General features: G+C 34.1%; 1 protein-coding gene across 2 annotated transcripts in view; it reads left to right on the plus strand.

The window, feature by feature from the left end:
- The window catches only part of LOC101899996 (muscle calcium channel subunit alpha-1), a 1,479,766-nt gene that overhangs the window by 375,630 nt on the left and 1,083,978 nt on the right, over positions 1–20,158 (plus strand). The window lies entirely within an intron of this gene.

The following is a 20,158-nucleotide window of genomic DNA, read 5'->3' on the forward strand; positions in this document are numbered from 1 at the left end:
GGAATTAGAAATTTAAGAATAATAATGATTCATAATTGAACAACGTGAACCGAATTAGTTAACGATCTGCCTCGGGACGTAGAACCCATTACAAAATCTATGAACTGAATTACAAAACAACAACGTTTGAAAATTAGTTTTAAATCATCAGAATATCGATTTTCGAGAGGTATCTTTACATGGGGGTTATAGACAATTTTAAAAAATTATATTAAAAATGTGATCAATATCGTCAAAATACCGAATATGACCCATTTACGAAATTTATCATACTTGCAAGATGCATATGCGTGCAAAATACCAGCTTTCTATCTTAATTCGTTCGAAAGATTGTGATTATTGATAGAGAGACAGACGGCATAAATAAATCGACTTGGAATTTGACTATGATAGAGAAATTATGTATTTTGTTGGGTCTAACATGAGTATTCCGAGGAGTTACAAATGGAACGGTAAAGTTTATATAGCTTCCGTAGTATGGCGGAAGGTATAAAACATTCCTCTAGCTCATATCGGACCTACAAAAAACCACAAAGAGGAATTGGAGCGCCAATTTGGTCAAAGATGCAATGAAAGGATTAAAACAGATTTTGAGAATAAAACAAAAAAGTAATACGCGGCCAAACTTTTAACACCCCCAAAAACAGGTAAAAAACTTTTGATTGTCGAATTTTAAACAATTCAGTTAGAAAATGTTGCTAAAGTTATCAGAATACCGAATATCAGGAGGTACCGCTAGATGGAGCTTTCGGAAAACGTGGACCCATGTGAACCTAAATCAGCCATGAGAGGTAGTACCCGCTACGAACGCTAAGCAGCAAATTTTAAACAATCCCATTAGAAAATGTGTGCAGATATAGGGGGCTAGACGAAAACGTTGGCCGTCATATTGCCTACCAACTTCTTCTGTTCAAATGTAATGCCATATTTTTTGAGAATTTTTCGATATTGCAATTAAAGTATAAAGCAATTAAAGTATATATGTTAGATATGTATAAGTATTTTCCATTTTCGCTAACGAAATAGTGTACATTTGCAAGAATATATGAAAAATTAACGAGCAAAGTGACCTTCAGGTCATAACCACCAGCCGAAACAACTGAGCAAGGTCCATAGGAATATGTGAAAATTTCTCCAAGAAGTTTTAACTAAGACAAAATTATGTCGGATTGTGTACTAAACCTTTTAGAATAATAACGTTTTAATGAACACGAGAACATGCAAAGGTAATTGTCTGTCATAGGCTTCAGTACCGATTTCGAACTTCAAATAAGAACTTAGAAACAATTCCGGTGAATAATGTCGCTTATATAATAAGAATACCATATGAAGGCAGGTTCCTTCATATGTGGGTTATACGATGACGAAGACCTGTATTACGAACTTCAAATACGAATTTGAAATAATCCCAATGAATAATGTCGTACAACCCTAAAATTACCGAATATGGGGAGATACCGTTATGTGGAGGCTCTACGAAAAAGTGGACTGACAGTGTACCGGCCCACTAATGAATTTAACCTGGTACTGCCCAAATACGCATGTCGGCAATATTTTAGCCTTCAATCTCAATTTGTTCGAAAGAACGCGTGATTACAACAAATATACGGACATCGCTAAACTCAGATTCAGAATTTATATACATTGTAGGTTTAATACAAACGGAAAGACAATGTTATTGCAATGCCTTAGGATATACAATATTTGTATTCCGTCCACCATATATTAAATTTGTCATTCATAAATATAATATATACGTTCCAAATAGTCTCGAATCGGGAATCTCTTTATTAGGATAGATATATAATGTCATTTTCGAAAACAATATTAAAAAACTATATTTCGCATTTCCGACCTGGCCATTCTTCTTCTTCATCGTTAAGAATTATGACTAATTAATATGAAAATATTTATATGAAATTAATAAAGAACTATTCAATACAGTAATGAAAAACTAAGAAATAGTATTAGAAAACGTATATAACATTTTCAGATTAAATGAAACCTTTTGCAATTGAAATGAAACTTTTTGCAGTATTTACATATAAAATATAACAAAACATTTGGCGAATTTATCGTTGAATTGGTTCTAAAGGGATTGATACCCTAGATCGGTAACCTTTAGAAATTCATATCACGATCTGAACCTGAAATTACAAGAGAAATCAAGTCTTCCGGCACTTGTAAATAATTCATTCACATTTGCTCCGGCGCCTAGATTAATAATGGCCACTTTATGTTTAAAGCTCGCTCTTTCCTCCTTTTCTATTGGTGAAGTAACATCGGGTTCTTATTTAAATATCAGTTTCTCGAAAGACACTTCATTTGTTAAATCACTTTTAAAAAAATTGATGAATATCTCGTTGAATTTGTTCTAAAGCTTGATATCCTAGATCGGTTACCTTTAGAAATTTATATCACGATCTGAACCTGAAATTACAAGTCTTCCGGCACAGGTAAAAAATTCATTTACCGTTGCTCCGGCACCTAGATTAATAATGGACACTTTATGTTCATAGCTCGCAGGCATTGAAAACCTTGACAATCTAGTGTCTCGGAGGGCTGTGCCGTATTAGCCACGTATTATCTATTCTTCGGATTTATTTTCTGTCTCAATACCTCTTTAAGAGCCGACAATTGTGTAACATAACTTTCCAACAATAACTGAACCTTTGGATACCGGGTGGCGACACAAGCATACCTCATCATACCTAAAGATTATACAACCGATACTCTCAACATGAACACCCTCAATAATTTATTTTGAGCTTACCATTGTCGTTGCCGTATTAGATTAAGTAGCTATAAGAGTAATTATTAGATTAAGTGGCTATAAGAGTAATTACCAAGATTATTTACATTGGTGTGGCATAAATACAGCAAAACTTGAAATTTAATTCATATACACTCCCACTTAGATCTTTGAGGCCTCGACGTTCTTCAAATAATGTGGTAAGTGAATCATCATCTTATATAACAAGATAAATACATTTTACTTTTATATGCCATGCCACCAAATAATTTACCATATCTAAATATTAATTATCACTATATATAAAAAATTGAATCAGTGAAATTCATTTTTTTAAATTTTTATATGAAGACATTTCGGAATGAATATCGACATGTCCCACTAGTGATATTCTCCTAAACAAAAGAGTATAACTACATATTTTGGTGTTAATTTATAATTTTTAATTTGTAATCATATTCATAGAAAATGCGAGTAAACATGAACACCCCTAATATGTGGTTACATTCTTCAACATAACATCTCAATATTTTGGTTTTGTTGTGTCGAGCTTCATTATCTCACTTTTAAATAATGTTTAATAATTTTTCACCTGAAAATATTATAGATGGGAAGACAAACAATATAGTTCCACTTTTAATGAAATTGTTTCCCAAGGAAGAATAAAATTTGAAAACATTAACTCCTAATTTAGAGCTTTATCTGATTATCCTGAACTTAAAAAATGTAAAGATGGTAATATTAATGATTTTTTGCTTAATGTTAGTGTTATTAAAAACGAATTGGGAGAATTATTGTTTCCACATAATGTACCAAGAATTGCCTTTGGTATATTATCAATTCCCCATTCTTCAGCGAATGTTGAACGAATATTTTCAATTCAAAATGCCACTAAGACTAAGGAAAGAAATCGTCTACAGCTCGAAAGACTTTCTAATCTCATAAGGTCGAAAGATCTTCTTAAACCGAATAACTCTCACAATCAATGTTCTCACATTTTATATTCCTGGAAGCTATATACATATGTACCTAAATACATAGGTGAATGAATTTGTTATGTTTATTTTGTTTACTGAATAAAACGTTTTTTTTTGCAACTATAAAAAAAAAAAAATTAAAAAAGTACCATTTTATTTAAAAAGTACAATTTTAGTACCTTTTGAAATTTTTGATTTTCCATCCCTGCCTTAAACACACAAAAAAAGACATCTTAAGGTTGAACAATTCCACAAAGTCTTGAAGATTTACTGATTGAAGCGAAGCACCTGAAACAGAAAGAGTTTCCTCAAATTGTGATAAAATCGCACGAGGAGAGCTTGATGGATTTGCTACTCTAGGAGAAGTTTGAGCTTTCGGCGAAGTCCGAAGCTGATCAACTTTCCTATTTATAGCTGATAATATCTTTACATGGCTCTGATGAAGAAATCGAGAGGAGTCAAAGGCATATTGAGAGTAAATTTATGTAAAAAGTCGAAAAAAAAACAAGTTAATTACCGTAGATAAAAACTCAAATGGTAAAAATAAACAATAGCTTTCAAATGTAAAACAGCCAAAAGTTAATAAAATAAGAAAATATTCAACAAAATTAGTAATTTTAGTAATATTACCGGATGTAGTGTGCACGGACTGTAGGTTACACACGACCACATTTTTTTTTATTAAATATTTAAAAAAATTATCAGAATAAATAAAAATCAATAGAATATCAAATTTTTAGATATATAACAAAATATCTTTAATAATATATATGAAAATATATATTCACTTCTAAGGTAGACCGATTGTAGGGTGCATGACGATTTTCTAACAATTTTGTTATTCTTTTATATATTAGAATATTTTATCAAAAATCGTACCAAAAATTTTCCGACCAAAAAATTTAGTTATACTAATTCTTATCAAACGCGATGGCAACCCTATTTGTGTGTGTTAATGGTGGTGAGTAGGAACAGTGAGAAGAACATCCAACATTAACAACAATAATGGTCACTGCTGTGAATGCTGCTGTGTGGTTCGACGACTGCCTGGGTATTTGTTGTTGTTTTCATTATTTCTTTTTGTGCTTAGTAGCCTATTTTTTTTCTTTTATTTATTAGATCAATATGTAGTCTTTTTTATTATAAAAAAAAGTATAAACAACCACTGAATCTGTTTTAGGCACTCTTTCACTGTTATCACTTTATTAATTATTCTCTTTAAAAAACCCCAACTTTTGTATAACCGATTGAATTTGAAACGATCATAAAAAAACAACAACAGCAAAGAGACGCGTATTGTAAGACGACCGTAGCTTTCTATATTTGTTTGGGAATTTATTTTGATGATAAAATAAAACGAAAACACTCGCGGGCACACTCTTACATTAAGTAAGTACCTTGATATTTTAATGATGATTGAAATGTTGAGGAAAATGAGGGATGCAAGTGAGAGAACTCATGTTGTTGAGTTAAAGAACCTCTATGGCTCGGATAAAATGCGAAGCAATAAAAAATAGAATGAAAGGGGAAATTAAAATACAAAAGGATTTTAGTTTTAATTTGTCAATATTGACTTGGGTTTTATTGGTAGGAAATTAGGTAATATTATCGTACAAAATGTTGTTACCTCAGATATGCTGTTGCAATGGACGTAATGAAAAACGAATTCTATTGTAATCGTTACGATGTAACGATGACGAGAGAAGCATAGGTGTTGCAAAGTGGCGCTAGTTAAAGTTTGACATTATCACTTTGTGCTAAAAGCACAAAGTTGTACTCAACCGCAGTACAAAAAATTAACTGGAATTAGAAATTTAAGAATAATAATGATTCATAATTGAACAACCTGAACCGAATTAGTTAACGATCTGCCTCGGGACGTAGAACCCATTACAAAATCTATGAACTGAATTACAAAACAACAACGTTTGAAAATTAGTTTTAAATCATCAGAATATCGATTTTCGAGATGTATCTTTACATGGGGGTTATAGACAATTTTAAAAAATTATATTAAAAATGTGATCAATATCGTCAAAATACCGAATATGACCCATTTACGAAATTTATCATACTTGCAAGATGCATATGCGTGCAAAATACCAGCTTTCTATCTTAATTCGTTCGAAAGATTGTGATTATTGATAGAGAGACAGACTGCATAAATAAATCGACTTGGAATTTGACTATGATAGAGAAATTATGTATTTTGTTGGGTCTAACATGAGTATTCCGAGGAGTTACAAATGGAACGGTAAAGTTTATATAGCTTCCGTAGTATGGCGGAAGGTATAAAACATTCCTCTAGCTCATATCGGACCTACAAAAAACCACAAAGAGGAATTGGAGCGCCAATTTGGTCAAAGATGCAATGAAAGGATTAAAACAGATTTTGAGAATAAAACAAAAAAGTAATACGCGGCCAAACTTTTAACACCCCCAAAAACAGGTAAAAAACTTTTGATTGTCGAATTTTAAACAATTCAGTTAGAAAATGTTGCTAAAGTTATCAGAATACCGAATATCAGGAGGTACCGCTACATGGAGCTTTCGGAAAACGTGGACCCATGTGAACCTAAATCAGCCATGAGAGGTAGTACCCGCAACGAACGCTAAGCAGCAAATTTTAAACAATCCCATTAGAAAATGTGTGCAGATATAGGAGGCTAGACGAAAACGTTGGCCGTCATATTGCCTACCAACTTCTTCTGTTCAAATGTAATGCCATATTTTTTGAGAATTTTTCGATATTGCAATTAAAGTATAAAGCAATTAAAGTATATATGTTAGATATGTATAAGTATTTTCCATTTTCGCTAACGAAATAGTGTACATTTGCCAGAATATATGAAAAATTAACGAGCAAAGTGACCTTCAGGTCATAACCACCAGCCGAAACAACTGAGCAAGGTCCATAGGAATATGTGAAAATTTCTCCAAGAAGTTTTAACTAAGACAAAATTATGTCGGATTGTGTACTAAACCTTTTAGAATAATAACGTTTTAATGAACACGAGAACATGCAAAGGTAATTGTCTGTCATAGGCTTCAGTACCGATTTCGAACTTCAAATAAGAACTTAGAAACAATTCCGGTGAATAATGTCGCTTATATAATAAGAATACCATATGAAGGCAGGTTCCTTCATATGTGGGTTATACGATGACGAAGACCTGTATTACGAACTTCAAATACGAATTTGAAATAATCCCAATGAATAATGTCGTACAACCCTAAAATTACCGAATATGGGGAGATACCGTTATGTGGAGGCTCTACGAAAAAGTGGACTGACAGTGTACCGGCCCACTAATGAATTTAACCTGGTACTGCCCAAATACGCATGTCGGCAATATTTTAGCCTTCAATCTCAATTTGTTCGAAAGAACGCGTGATTACAACAAATATACGGACATCGCTAAACTCAGATTCAGAATTTATATACATTGTAGGTTTAATACAAACGGAAAGACAATGTTATTGCAATGCCTTAGGATATACAATATTTGTATTCCGTCCACCATATATTAAATTTGTCATTTATAAATATATATACGTTCCAAATAGTCTCGAATCGGGAATCTCTTTATTAGGATAGATATATAATGTCATTTTCGAAAACAATATTAAAAAACTATATTTCACATTTCCGACCTGGCCATTCTTCTTCTTCATCGTTAAGAATTATGACTAATTAATATGAAAATATTTATATGAAATTAATAAAGAACTATTCAATACAGTAATGAAAAACTAAGAAATAGTATTAGAAAACGTATATAGCATTTTCAGATTAAATGAAACCTTTTGCAATTGAAATAAAACTTTTTGCAGTATTTACATATAAAATATAACAAAACATTTGGCGAATTTATCGTTGAATTGGTTCTAAAGGGATTGATACCCTAGATCAGTAACCTTTAGAAATTCATATCACGATCTGAACCTGAAATTACAAGAGAAATCAAGTCTTCCGGCACTTGTAAATAATTCATTCACATTTGCTCCGGCGCCTAGATTAATAATGGCCACTTTATGTTTAAAGCTCGCTCTTTCCTCCTTTTCTATTGGTGAAGTAACATCGGGTTCTTATTTAAATATCAGTTTCTCGAAAGACACTTCATTTGTTAAATCACTTTTAAAAAATTGATGAATATCTCGTTGAATTTGTTCTAAAGCTTGATATCCTAGATCGGTTACCTTTAGAAATTTATATCACGATCTGAACCTGAAATTACAAGTCTTCCGGCACAGGTAAAAAATTCATTTACCGTTGCTCCGGCACCTAGATTAATAATGGACACTTTATGTTCATAGCTCGCAGGCATTGAAAACCTTGACAATCTAGTGTCTCGGAGGGCTGTGCCGTATTAGCCACGTATTATCTATTCTTCGGATTTATTTTCTGTCTCAATACCTCTTTAAGAGCCGACAATTGTGTAACATAACTTTCCAACAATAACTGAAAGGACTTCATTCGAGAAAATTTATAATTTCGGAACTGGGAACCTTTGGATACCGGGTGGCGACACAAGCATACCTCATCATACCTAAAGATTATACAACCGATACTCTCAACATGAACACCCTCAATAATTTATTTTGAGCTTACTATTGTCGTTGCCGTATTAGATTAAGTAGCTATAAGAGTAATTATTAGATTAAGTGGCTATAAGAGTAATTACCAAGATTATTTACATTGATGTGGCATAAATACAGCAAAACTTGAAATTTAATTCATATACACTCCCACTTAGATCTTTGAGGCCTCGACGTTCTTCAAATAATGTGGTAAGTGAATCATCATTTTATATAACAAGATAAATACATTTTACTTTTATATGCCATGCCACCAAATAATTTACCATATCTAAATATTAATTATCACTATATATAAAAAATTGAATCAGTGAAATTCATTTTTTTAAATTTTTATATGAAGACATTTCGGAATGAATATCGACATGTCCCACTAGTGATATTCTCCTAAACAAAAGAGTATAACTACATATTTTGGTGTTAATTTATAATTTTTAATTTGTAATCATATTCATAGAAAATGCGAGTAAACATGAACACCCCTAATATGTGGTTACATTCTTCAACATAACATCTCAATATTTTGGTTTTGTTGTGTCGAGCTTCATTATCTCACTTTTAAATAATACATTCACACTTGTTTAACCCACTTGTCTAGCAAATTGTGTGAAGGTATGGTCGAACCAATAAACTGTCAATATTTGTTGTCATGCATAACTTTAAAATGCTAGAATTTTACTGAGCCCTTTCCAATTGACCATATAACAGAGGTAGATTTCAAATTCATTTACGGCTATAGAAGAGAGCTTGATCGGGTATAATTGCATAGCTGAATAAATATCAGACTTCATAGGATATTCTTGTATCAGATTGTTTCGGTACATAGACCTGGAATGTGTCTGGTATTGTTTTATTATTTATTCTATTCTACCAGGTATTTCAGGTATTCAACCAGGTACTTTTTAAGCGCCACCATAGGAGCACATTCTCTTGCTTCTGCGCTTTCTGAAGACAAATGTAGTATTTGTGAAGAAAGTCTGTTTTCCGATACAGGTAACAAAAAACTTAAGTAAAGCCCTCTTCAACGAATATTTTGAACCTTATGGTACACCCAGACTTAACGATGGACATCTGGCAGCCATATTCTCTATTGGCAGCCATATTCTCTATTGAGAAATATGACATCTAATCACACTAAAATACAATGATATGTTAACCATATCAGACCACAATCTTAAACTGCCGTGGAAATCGATTATGCAAAAATAAGCAGTATTAAAGGGAATAATATTGTCAAAATTATCCAAAATTTTTATTCTCAACCAAAACTTTCCCCCAATACTCAGACAAGTACCATTCATGTAGCGCCAGCTTCTAGACCAAATAATAGTATAAACAATGATATACCTTAGAGCAATGTAAAAATTTTAATTTTTTTTTAGCGGACAGAAAAGTTGGAATACCAAATTTGACGGTTCTAGAATCAAAGAATCAAATCCTTTACACAGGAACACTTTGGCAATAATTTCACCGTTATTTGTAAAAGTCTACCAGTTCTTCTAACAGCGAAAGCCAGGGTGTGGTATTGGAGGTACCACAAACAGGTAGACTCCATTGAGTGGATCTCGTTTTGTGTCGGCATCGGTTGAATGGTTGAAATTAAAGAAGAAATCAGGCGTCGAAAAATGAAACTGGTAAAAACTTTGAAGAATTTTATGATTCAGTTTGTGCTATCGTCGATAGACCAGATCAACCAATGTCTGAAGAAAAGTTTGTTGTGATTTTGGTAAGAAATTCGCCATGAGATATTATATGTGTCAGTTTTCACTATAGCTCTTCTTTGAAATTTCGTCCAATCTCTCTCAAATCTCTCATCAAAACCTTAATTTAACAAAAATATTGTTTCTAGAAGAAATATCACTGAATTGGACAATTCTGGAGGTCTCATATCCAAATTTAGAAATATGTATTGATGTCGTCGACTACAATTCCAATACCCCCAAATGTTGGAATTACGACCAAATAGAAAGTTTTTTTGATGACTGTTTGCAACTGCGAAAAGTGTTTTGCTATGGTTGCAGCACCAAGAATATGTGAAAGCCACAATGCACCCGCTGTGCGGAAAAAAGTTGGGGATTTCAAAATAACTTCCCTCGCAGAAACCGTCGTAGTCAACTCTAGACAAGACAAAATATACCCAAATTTGTCAACTCAAATAACCATTTTGAAACGTAGTCCCAATGATGAAATTTTTTCATCAAAAATTTTAGGCCCAATTCGACCTTACCACGAGCGATATAAGGACTACATAACTAAACGCGACCAAATCTTTCAAGTTATTGCTATTAACTCTACCCCGAGAAACATCCATATTTTAAACGAAGAAAACATACACGAAAATACATAATTTCGTCAATAATCGCCAATGACCACAACAAAAGGTTTTATGCCAAAATAAGTTTTTTGAACTTTAATGAATGTGACTTAATTGAACCAGGAGCAAATGTGTCCTGTATTGGATCAAGCTTAGCTCAAAAAGACTTTTTACGGTATGATCAGTTTGCCTCCAATAAATCAGTGGTAAAAACTGCTGATGGAACTAACCAGAACACCATTGGTTTACTAGATTCCGAAATGAGGACCGAAAATTGAAAATGTTTATTGTCCCTTCAATATCCCAGCATTTGATTTAGCCCCTTATTTGTTTGAACTAGCTATTATGACTGAAACAAACATATACCAAAATTCATTGAATGATTTTATTCAAACTCCAAAAACGAAATGTAGTAGTCTTTCAAAATCAGATATAGCTACTGAAACCCAAAAATATCCATTAACTATTTCTCAACAATTTTTTTAAGCGCGGTTCAGGCCAAACAAAATTGATTGAACACGAGATAGATGTTGGTGAAGCGAAACCAGTTAAGCAGGGTTTCTATTTTGTCCCTCCCGCGCTTGAGAAGCTCATGTTTCAGGAAATTGATGCTCGCTATTGGCGTTATTGAACCCTCGTCATCTCCGTGGAGCTCTCCGATGTGTTTAGTTCTAAAGCCTAACAAATTTAGACTTTGTCTAGATGCTCGGAGACTCAATCAAGTCACAACTAAATATGCCTATCCGCTTTCGAGCATTGCGAGCATATTCGCCCGTTTGCCGAAAGCGAACATCATAACCAAGCTTGATCTTAAGGACGCGTACTGGCAGGTTGGAATTAATGATAAGTCCAACGCTTTGACTGACTTTACGGTACCAGATCGTCCATTGTACCAGTTCACTGTAATGCCTTTAGGTCTGTGTGAAGTAAGTCCGAGGATTTTTGGGTTTAGCTGGTTGGTACAGACGCTTTATCGGAAATTTTTCGTCCCTCACTTTTCCGAGTACAGAAACCTTGTCTACCAAGACACGGTTTAAGTGGACTACAGGAACCAATGAGGTTTTTGGAGAAGCGTCTGACAACCGCAGCCGTTCTCGCTAATCCCGACCTCAAAAAAAAAAAAAAATTGTATCTGCATTGCCATGTGTTTTATAATGGGATGGGTGCAGTCCTTGCAATTCGATGAGAAGGGGGAAGAAAGGCCGATAGCTTTCATGTCGAAAAAGTTAACATTTCACAGCGAAACTACAGCGTAACCGAAAGAGAATGTTTAGCTGCAATTGAGTCAATAAAGCGCCTTCGATGTTACCTAGAGCTGTGGGACTTCGAGGTCATCACGGACCATTCATCCTTATAATGGCTTATGAGCCAACCAGACTTAACTGGCAGGCTGGCCAGGTCAAATTACAAACATACAGGTTCGCCATAAGCCACCGTAAGGAGAAAGATCACGTGGTCCCCGATGCCCTGTCTGGAATCCCTTCAGAGGAAGTATCCGCTTTGGAGTTCTCAGAGCCAGAATTGACCCGACCTCCTCATTTTTAAGACCCGGATTACGAAATGCTAAAGGCGAAAATTTCTGAAAATGCACTGAATGGCCGACAAATTTGTAAACATCTGTACCGAGCATTACTCGGGTGATTCCCAAGAGGAAAAAGTGCTTGGAAATTTTGGATTCCCAAAAAACTGAGACGAAATGTGTATTCACGTTTTCATATTTCGCCAATAGCAGCTCACGTGGGATGTACTGAACGGTTGAACTCATTCGTAGCAATTTTTATTGGCCTGGCCTACTGGCAGACGCCAGGAATTTGTCAGAGTCTGTGAAATGTGTAAAGTAACAAAGCCGCCGAATGTAGTTTTGAAACCCGACATGGTAACCAAGTTTATACGAGCCGACCATTCAAAGGCAATATATTGACTTTCTTGGCCCATATCCGAAGTCTAAGAATGGTCATATAGGTCTTTTCATCGTTTTAGACCACGTAACCAAATATAATTGATTGTTCTCTCTGCGGAAATTCAATTCCTCCAGTGTTCAGAAGTTGCTTTTAGAAAAAATGTTCTAGCTATATGGGGTTCCGGAGTATTTGGTCATTGACAACAGCTCACAATTTAGAGCTAATGACTTTGAAGCATTCCGGACTAAACTCGGAATAAGACACAAATACACAGCGTTTCAATCCCCTCAAATGAACGCTTCAGAGTGGGTCAATAGATCTATTATATCAGGAATTCGTTCGTATTTATAAAAGGATCGAAAAATGTGGGATGAACATATTTCATCCATTATTTGTGCCCTCAGGAATTCGGTTCATCAGGTCATCAAACATTCTCCATGTTTTGCCACGTTTGGCCTCAATATGATCACACATGGAGATACATACCAGCTCCTCCGAAATCTCAACCTATTGGATAAACCGACTGTGCAAATTAATCGAGAGGATCAACTTTCACTTATAAGAAAATACATACACAAAAACATCTCACAAGCCTATCAAACCAAAAACAGCAATATAATTTACGAACACGACCTATTTTCTACAAAGTTGAAGAAACAGTGTCACGAAAAACAATTGCCTAGAGTAATGCCTCCAAAAACTTTAACGGTAAATTATCTCTCCTTTTTATAAAATCTGTAGTACAATCGAAAGTGGGAAGTAATTACTTTATACTGAAATACGTGGAAAGTAATTCTACGGGTACGCACCATGTTAAAGATACCCGTCCTTAAGGCGCCTGTTAATATCGCTCTCCGCTTTGTAATGTATGTCTTCTCCTGCTAATACCCTCAATGTATTTTTATACCCTGCACCTTGGAAAGGAGGGTATATTAACTTTGTCATTCCGTTTGTAACATCCCTAAATATTAGTCGTAGACCCCATAAAGTATATATTCCTAATCAGAATAAAAGTTCGGCCGGGCCAAACTTTTAATACCCTCCTCCTTAGAGTAAAGGAAACTTTAGAGCCTATATACCAATTTTTATATGGGAAATGTGCCAAAAATCTTCAAAATACCGAATGACGGGAAATACGGCTATATTGGGCTATACAAAAACGTGGACCTATACATACAGTGTTTCGCCAAAAGAGGTAGAATTATTATGACCAACAAATACCAATTTTTAGACAAATCCGCGAAAAAAATATGGCAAAAACCATTAAAATACCGAATATCGGGAGGTACCGTTATATGGGGGCTATACCAAATCATGTACCTTTAAATGCAATGTTTCGCCAAAGGAGCTCGAACCTATTATGACCTACAAATACCAATTTTCAGACAAATCCGTGAAAATGTGACAAAAATCATCAAAATACCGAATATCGGGAGGTACCGTTATATGGGGACTATATCAAAACGTTGCCCTATAACTACTATGATTCGCCACACGAACTGGGACTCATTATGACATACAAGTACCAATTTTTCGAGAAATCCGTGAAAAATGTGTCAAAAATCATCAAAATACCGTATATCGCCACACGATCTAGGTCCCATTATAATCCACAAATACCAATTTTTAGACAAATCAGTGAAAAAATGTGGCAAAAACCATCAAAATACCGAATGTCGGGAGATACCGTTATATGGGGGCTATACCAAATCGTGGACCCATACATGTAATGTTTCGCCGCCGGAGCTGGAACCCATTGTGACCAACAAATACCAATTTTTAGACAAATCCATGAAAAATGTTGCAAAAATAATCAAAATACCGAATATCGGGAGGTACCTTTATATGGGGGCTATTCCAAAACGTGGACCTATACATGCAATGTCTCGCTATACGAACTGGGACCCGTTATGACTTACAAATACAAATTTTCTGACAAACCAGTCAAAAACGATAATCAAAATACCGAATATCGGGAGGTACTGTTATATGGGGACTATACCAAAACGTGGACCGATATATCTCATTTTCAATACCAACCATCCTAGACACAATACAAATTGCATAGGTTCAGGCTTTGGTGTAGCCAAAATATAATGGTACCTCCCAATATTCGGTATTTGGCTGATTTTCGCCACATTTTTTCATGGATTTGTGTAAAAATTGGTATTTTTGGTCATTATGGGTTCTAGCTCGAACATTGCATGAATAGGTCCACGATTTGGTATAGCCCCATATAGCGGTAACTCCCGATATTCGGTATATTGATAGTTTTTGTCACATTTTTTCACGGATTTGTCTAAAAATAGGTATTTGGTACTAGTCGACTATTTGGTACAGTCCCCATATTAAGGTATTGCTTGGTACATTTTATTCTTACCTTCATTTCTTTCTTCATGGACTTTTGCTTTGATATACCCTTTTATTTCAATAGTCTTTATTTCTATCTTCTTTGGCTTGTAATAGTTACACCATCGCTTATATTGGGTACTCCATGATACGTTACAGCCTTGCTGCATTTTAGAATAAACCTGCTGCTAGAGCGTTGCGCTCAACTTCCCAGATCCACGGTTCTTACCTATAGTTTTTGTATATATATATATATATATATTTTGCTGACTGCTGATATAGAATGGAAAACGGTAAATAACAAACTTCCCAGCATTAACTAGGGATGTTTCAATTTTTTTATGTTCCGCTGCTGATTTTGTCTCGAGGTGAATTTTTCTTTCCTTCTTTTCTCCATACATTAAAGGAAGGGTTAACTTGCTTTATCTTTGAATCTTAATCGAGTTTTCTTTTTGGTGCTGTTGGTGCAGTAACATTGTGGCTTAAAATCGGGTGTTATTCAAATCTCAGTTTCTCAAAATACCATTCCTTTGGTAAATCACTTTTAAAACAATTTTGGCGAATTTCTCGTTGAATTGGTTCTATAGAGTAATATACCCCAGATTGGTTACCTTTAGAAATTCATATCACGATCTGAACCTGAAATGACAAGAATAATCAAGTCTTCCGGCACAGGTAAATAATTCATTCACAGTGCTCCGGCACCTAGATTAATAAATTGACACTTTTTGTTCATAGCTCGCTCGCATAATATTGAAAACCTTGACAATCTAGTGTCTCGGAGGACTGTGCCGTATTAGCCACGTATTATCTATTCTTCGGATTTATTTTCTGTCTCAATACCTCTTTAAGAGTCGACAACTGTGTAACATAACTTTCCAACCATAATTGAAACGACTTCATTCAAAAAAATGGATCGTTTTGGGAAGTTATATCACGTGGCACTAACGAGATATAGTCATTTGCTGAAAAATTGGTATTCTGGAAGAAAAAAAATCATCACTTCTTTAAACTCCAAAAAAGGTTATTGTGGGCAATATCAAAATAACTGGGAACCTTTGGATACCGGGTGGCGACACAAGCATACTTCATCATACCTTAAGATTATACAACCAATACTCTAACATGAACACCCTCAATAATTTATTTTCAGCTGACAATTATCGTCGCCGTATTAGATTAAGTAGCTATAAGAGTAATTGCCGAGATTCTTCACATTGCTGTGGCATAGATAGCGCAAAATTTGAAATTTAATTCCTATACAGATGTTCCCACTTAGATCTTTGAGGTCTCGACGTTCTTCAAATAATGTTAAATACATTTTGCTTTTATATGCCATGCCACCAAATATTTTATCATATCTAAATATAATTATCACTATATATGAAAAAATTGAATTAGTGAATTTCATTATTCTTAGATTTTTATATGAAGACATTTAAAATGAATATCGATATGTCCCTCTAGCCATATTCTCCTAAACAAAAGAGTATAACTACGTATTTTGGTGTTAATTTATATATATTATTTTATTTGTAATCATATTCATAGAACATGCAAGTAAACATGAACACCCCTAATATGTAGGTACATTCTTCACCCTTATAACTCAATTTTTTTGTTTTGTTGTGTCGAACTTCATTATCTCATTTTTAAATAATGTCTAGAAAATTGTGTGAAGGTATGGTCGAACCAATAAACTGTTAATATTTGTTGTCATACATAACTTTAAATCATTATGAATATTTAATTTCTATTGATTTTACGGCCGGTATGAAAAGGTAGATGATATAAATTTCAATTTAGGGCACTAAACAATATACATTAAGCCATTTAAGTCCAAGGATGGGATGGGTTAAGAGGCATTCGGTTCCATTACACCTGGAATCGACTTTCAATTACAGAATGAGAAGAATTCCATAGATAGTTTTGTAATTTTACACCAGTTGGGGTTCACTTTGTATAGATTTCATCGGCTATTTTATTTTTGTATTATTAAATTATCTGAATTATGTGAACGGAAGTCTATAAAAAATGTTTTGTTTATGTGGAGAGTAGGGACTGTGACGTCAAGGGGACACGAATCTCCCAACTGACTGAAGATAGCATTTCATGGCTCCCATTCCTCTTGTGGTCCAGAAAACATAAATATTATTTTTTTATGTTAAATCCTATACTGCCACTTGCTCTCAAACTTTGGATTTATTTGGGAAAGTCCCAGATAATATCGTTGTTCATTACATAAATAAAAGGCGCCCAGCCTGGGGCAAAGATATCTTTCAATTTGGCTCGAAATTTTCCAAACTTTGTCCACTATTTTCGATTAAAAGTGACTTAAGATTAGGCAAGAAATTTGTCAAAAGTTTGGATCCAACAGATGTGTCAAATGTTAGAAGCCCTTTGCCCTTTGCAATAGACCATATAACAGACGTAGATTTCAAATTCATTAACGGTTATAGAAGAGAACTTGATTGGATATAATTGCATATCTGAATTAATGTCAGACATATTTGGATATTCTTGTATCAGATTGTTTCGGTACATAGACCTGGAATGTGTCTGGTATTTTTTTCATAATGAGTTCTATTCAACCAGGTATTTTTCTTTAATTCGTCAATTACCTCTTACTACGATTACTTTATTTTCGCTGAAGGCATTATAAAGTCCATACAAAATGGTGGATGAGGAGTTTGAAAGCTTGTTTGTCAAAATATGATAATAGCAAAAAAGATGAATTCATCGCCCAGTATATTTATTGTAAATATCTATCGTAATTGTACTAAAATATGTCGTTCTACTTATACATAAACGGAGAACGGTAAAATTATCATTTGAAGAAGTAGAAGTAGTTATTCCTTTCTCTGATTTTTTTCTAAATTTGTTTTTCTGTATAAAAAATTGAATTAAGAAGAGACCCAGTGTAGTCCTCCAAATTATTTAGCCCTCTTAGCCTAGTCCTCACAAAGTCTTAGGATCTACTATGGGAGCACATTCTGAAGACAAATGTAGTATTTGTGAAAAAAATCTGTTTTTCGATACAGGTAACAAAAAACATAAGTAAAGCCCTCTTCAACGAAAATTTTGAGCCTTTTGGTACACCCAGACTGAACGATGGACATCTGGTTGATGTAAACCAGTCATATTCTCTATTGAGAAATATGACGTCTAATCAAATTACAATACAAAACAATTCTAATGTTAACCATATCAGAACACAATCTCACACTATCATGGAAATCGATTATTTAAAAATAAACAGTATGATAGATAATAATATTGCCAAAATTATCCAAAATTTTTATTGGCAACCAAAACTTCCCCCCAATACTCAGCCAAGTACCATTCATTTACCACCAGCTTCTAGACCAAACAATAGTATAAACAATGATATACCTCAGAGCAACGTAAATAAATTGAATTTATTTCTTCGCAGAAAAGTTGGCATATATCATTCAAAATTGGAATGTCAAATTTGTCGGCTCCAATACAGGCGTAACGGTGTATAGAATAAAATACTTAACACAGGAACACTTTGGCAATAATTTCACCGTTATTTGTAAAAGTCTACCAGTTCTTCTTACAGGGAAACCCAGGGAGTGGTATTGGAGGTACCACAAACAGGTAGACTCCATTGAGTGGACCTCGCTTTGTGGGGTACTCAAATGCCAATTTAAAGATATGAATTGAATGAATGAAATTAAAGAAGAAATCAGTAGTCGTAAAATGAAACTGGTAAAAGCTTTGAAGAATTTTATGATTCAGTTTGTGCTATCGTCGATAGACTAGATCAACCAATGTCTGAAGGAAAGTTTGTTGTGATTTTGGTAAGAAATTCGCCATGAGTTATTATATGTACCAGCTTTCACTATAGCTCATCTTTGAAATTTCGTCCAAAAAAGAGAGAAGTTATTTTCTGACCAATCTTATCGAAAATAACTCTCGTCAAAATACCAATTTAACCAAAATATTGCTTCTAGAAGAAATATTGCTGATTTGGACAATTCTGAAGAACTGATCTCATATCCAAATTCAGAAATATGTATTGATGACGTCAACTACAATTCCAATGCCCCCAAATGTTGGAATTTGGACCAAATCGAACACTTTTGTGATGACCGTGTGCAACTGAAGACAGTGTTTTGCTATGGTTGCGGCACGAAGATTATGTTAAAGCCACAATGCTCCCGCGTTGCGAAAAAAGTTGGGGATTTTATAAAACTTCCGTCTCAACATCCTTCCTAGAAACCGTCATAGTCAACTCTGGCCATGACAAAATATACCCAAATAAACATTTTGAAACGTAGTCCCAATGATGACAATTTTCAAATTATTGCTATTAATTCTACCCCGAGAAAGCATCCATATTTTAAACAAAGGAAACTTACACGAAAATACATAATTTCGTCAATAATCGCCAATGACCACGAAAAAAGGTTTTATGCCAAAATAAGTTTTTTGAACTTTAATGAATGTGGCTTAATTGACACAGGAGCAAATGTGACCCGCATTGGATCAAACTTAGCTCAAAAGGATTTTCTACGGTATGATCAGTTTGTCTCAAATAAATCAATTGTAAAAACTGCTGATAGAAATATCCAGAAAACCATTGGTTTCCTAGATGTTGACATCACTTTGCGCAATAAGACCCGAAAATTGATAATGCTGATTGTCCCTTCACTAACCCAGGGTGTCATACTCAGCTTAGATTTCTGGAGAGCATTTAACTTAGTCCCTGATTTGTTTGAACCAGCTATTATCACTGGAACAAACATATAGCCAAATTTATTTAAAGATTTTATTCAAACTTCAACGAAATTTAGTAGTCTTTCAAAACTCAATTGTATAACTGAATTGTTTCCGAATTTTTCTAAGCACGGCTCGGGCCGAACAAAATTGATTGAACACGAGATAGACGTTGATGAAGCGAAACCAATTAAGCAGATTGAATTAGTGAATTTCATCATTCTTACATTTTTATATGAAGAAATTCCGGAATGAATATCGACATGTCCCAGTAGCCATATTATCCTAAACAAAAAAATATAACTACATATTTGGTGTTAATTTATAATTTTTATCTGTAGTCAATGCAAGTAAACATGAACACACCTGATATGTAGTTGCATTCTTCACCCTTATATCTCAATTTTTTGTTTTGTTGTGTAGCACTTCACTCATTTTTAAATAATGAATTCAAAATTGTTTGAGCTCTATTTAGACCCATATGGCTTGAAATTTGTATGAAGGTATGAGGGCGAACCAATAA

This window comes from Musca domestica, unplaced genomic scaffold (assembly GCF_030504385.1).
Source record: "Musca domestica strain aabys unplaced genomic scaffold, Musca_domestica.polishedcontigs.V.1.1 30, whole genome shotgun sequence".
Taxonomy (NCBI): domain Eukaryota; kingdom Metazoa; phylum Arthropoda; class Insecta; order Diptera; family Muscidae; genus Musca; species Musca domestica.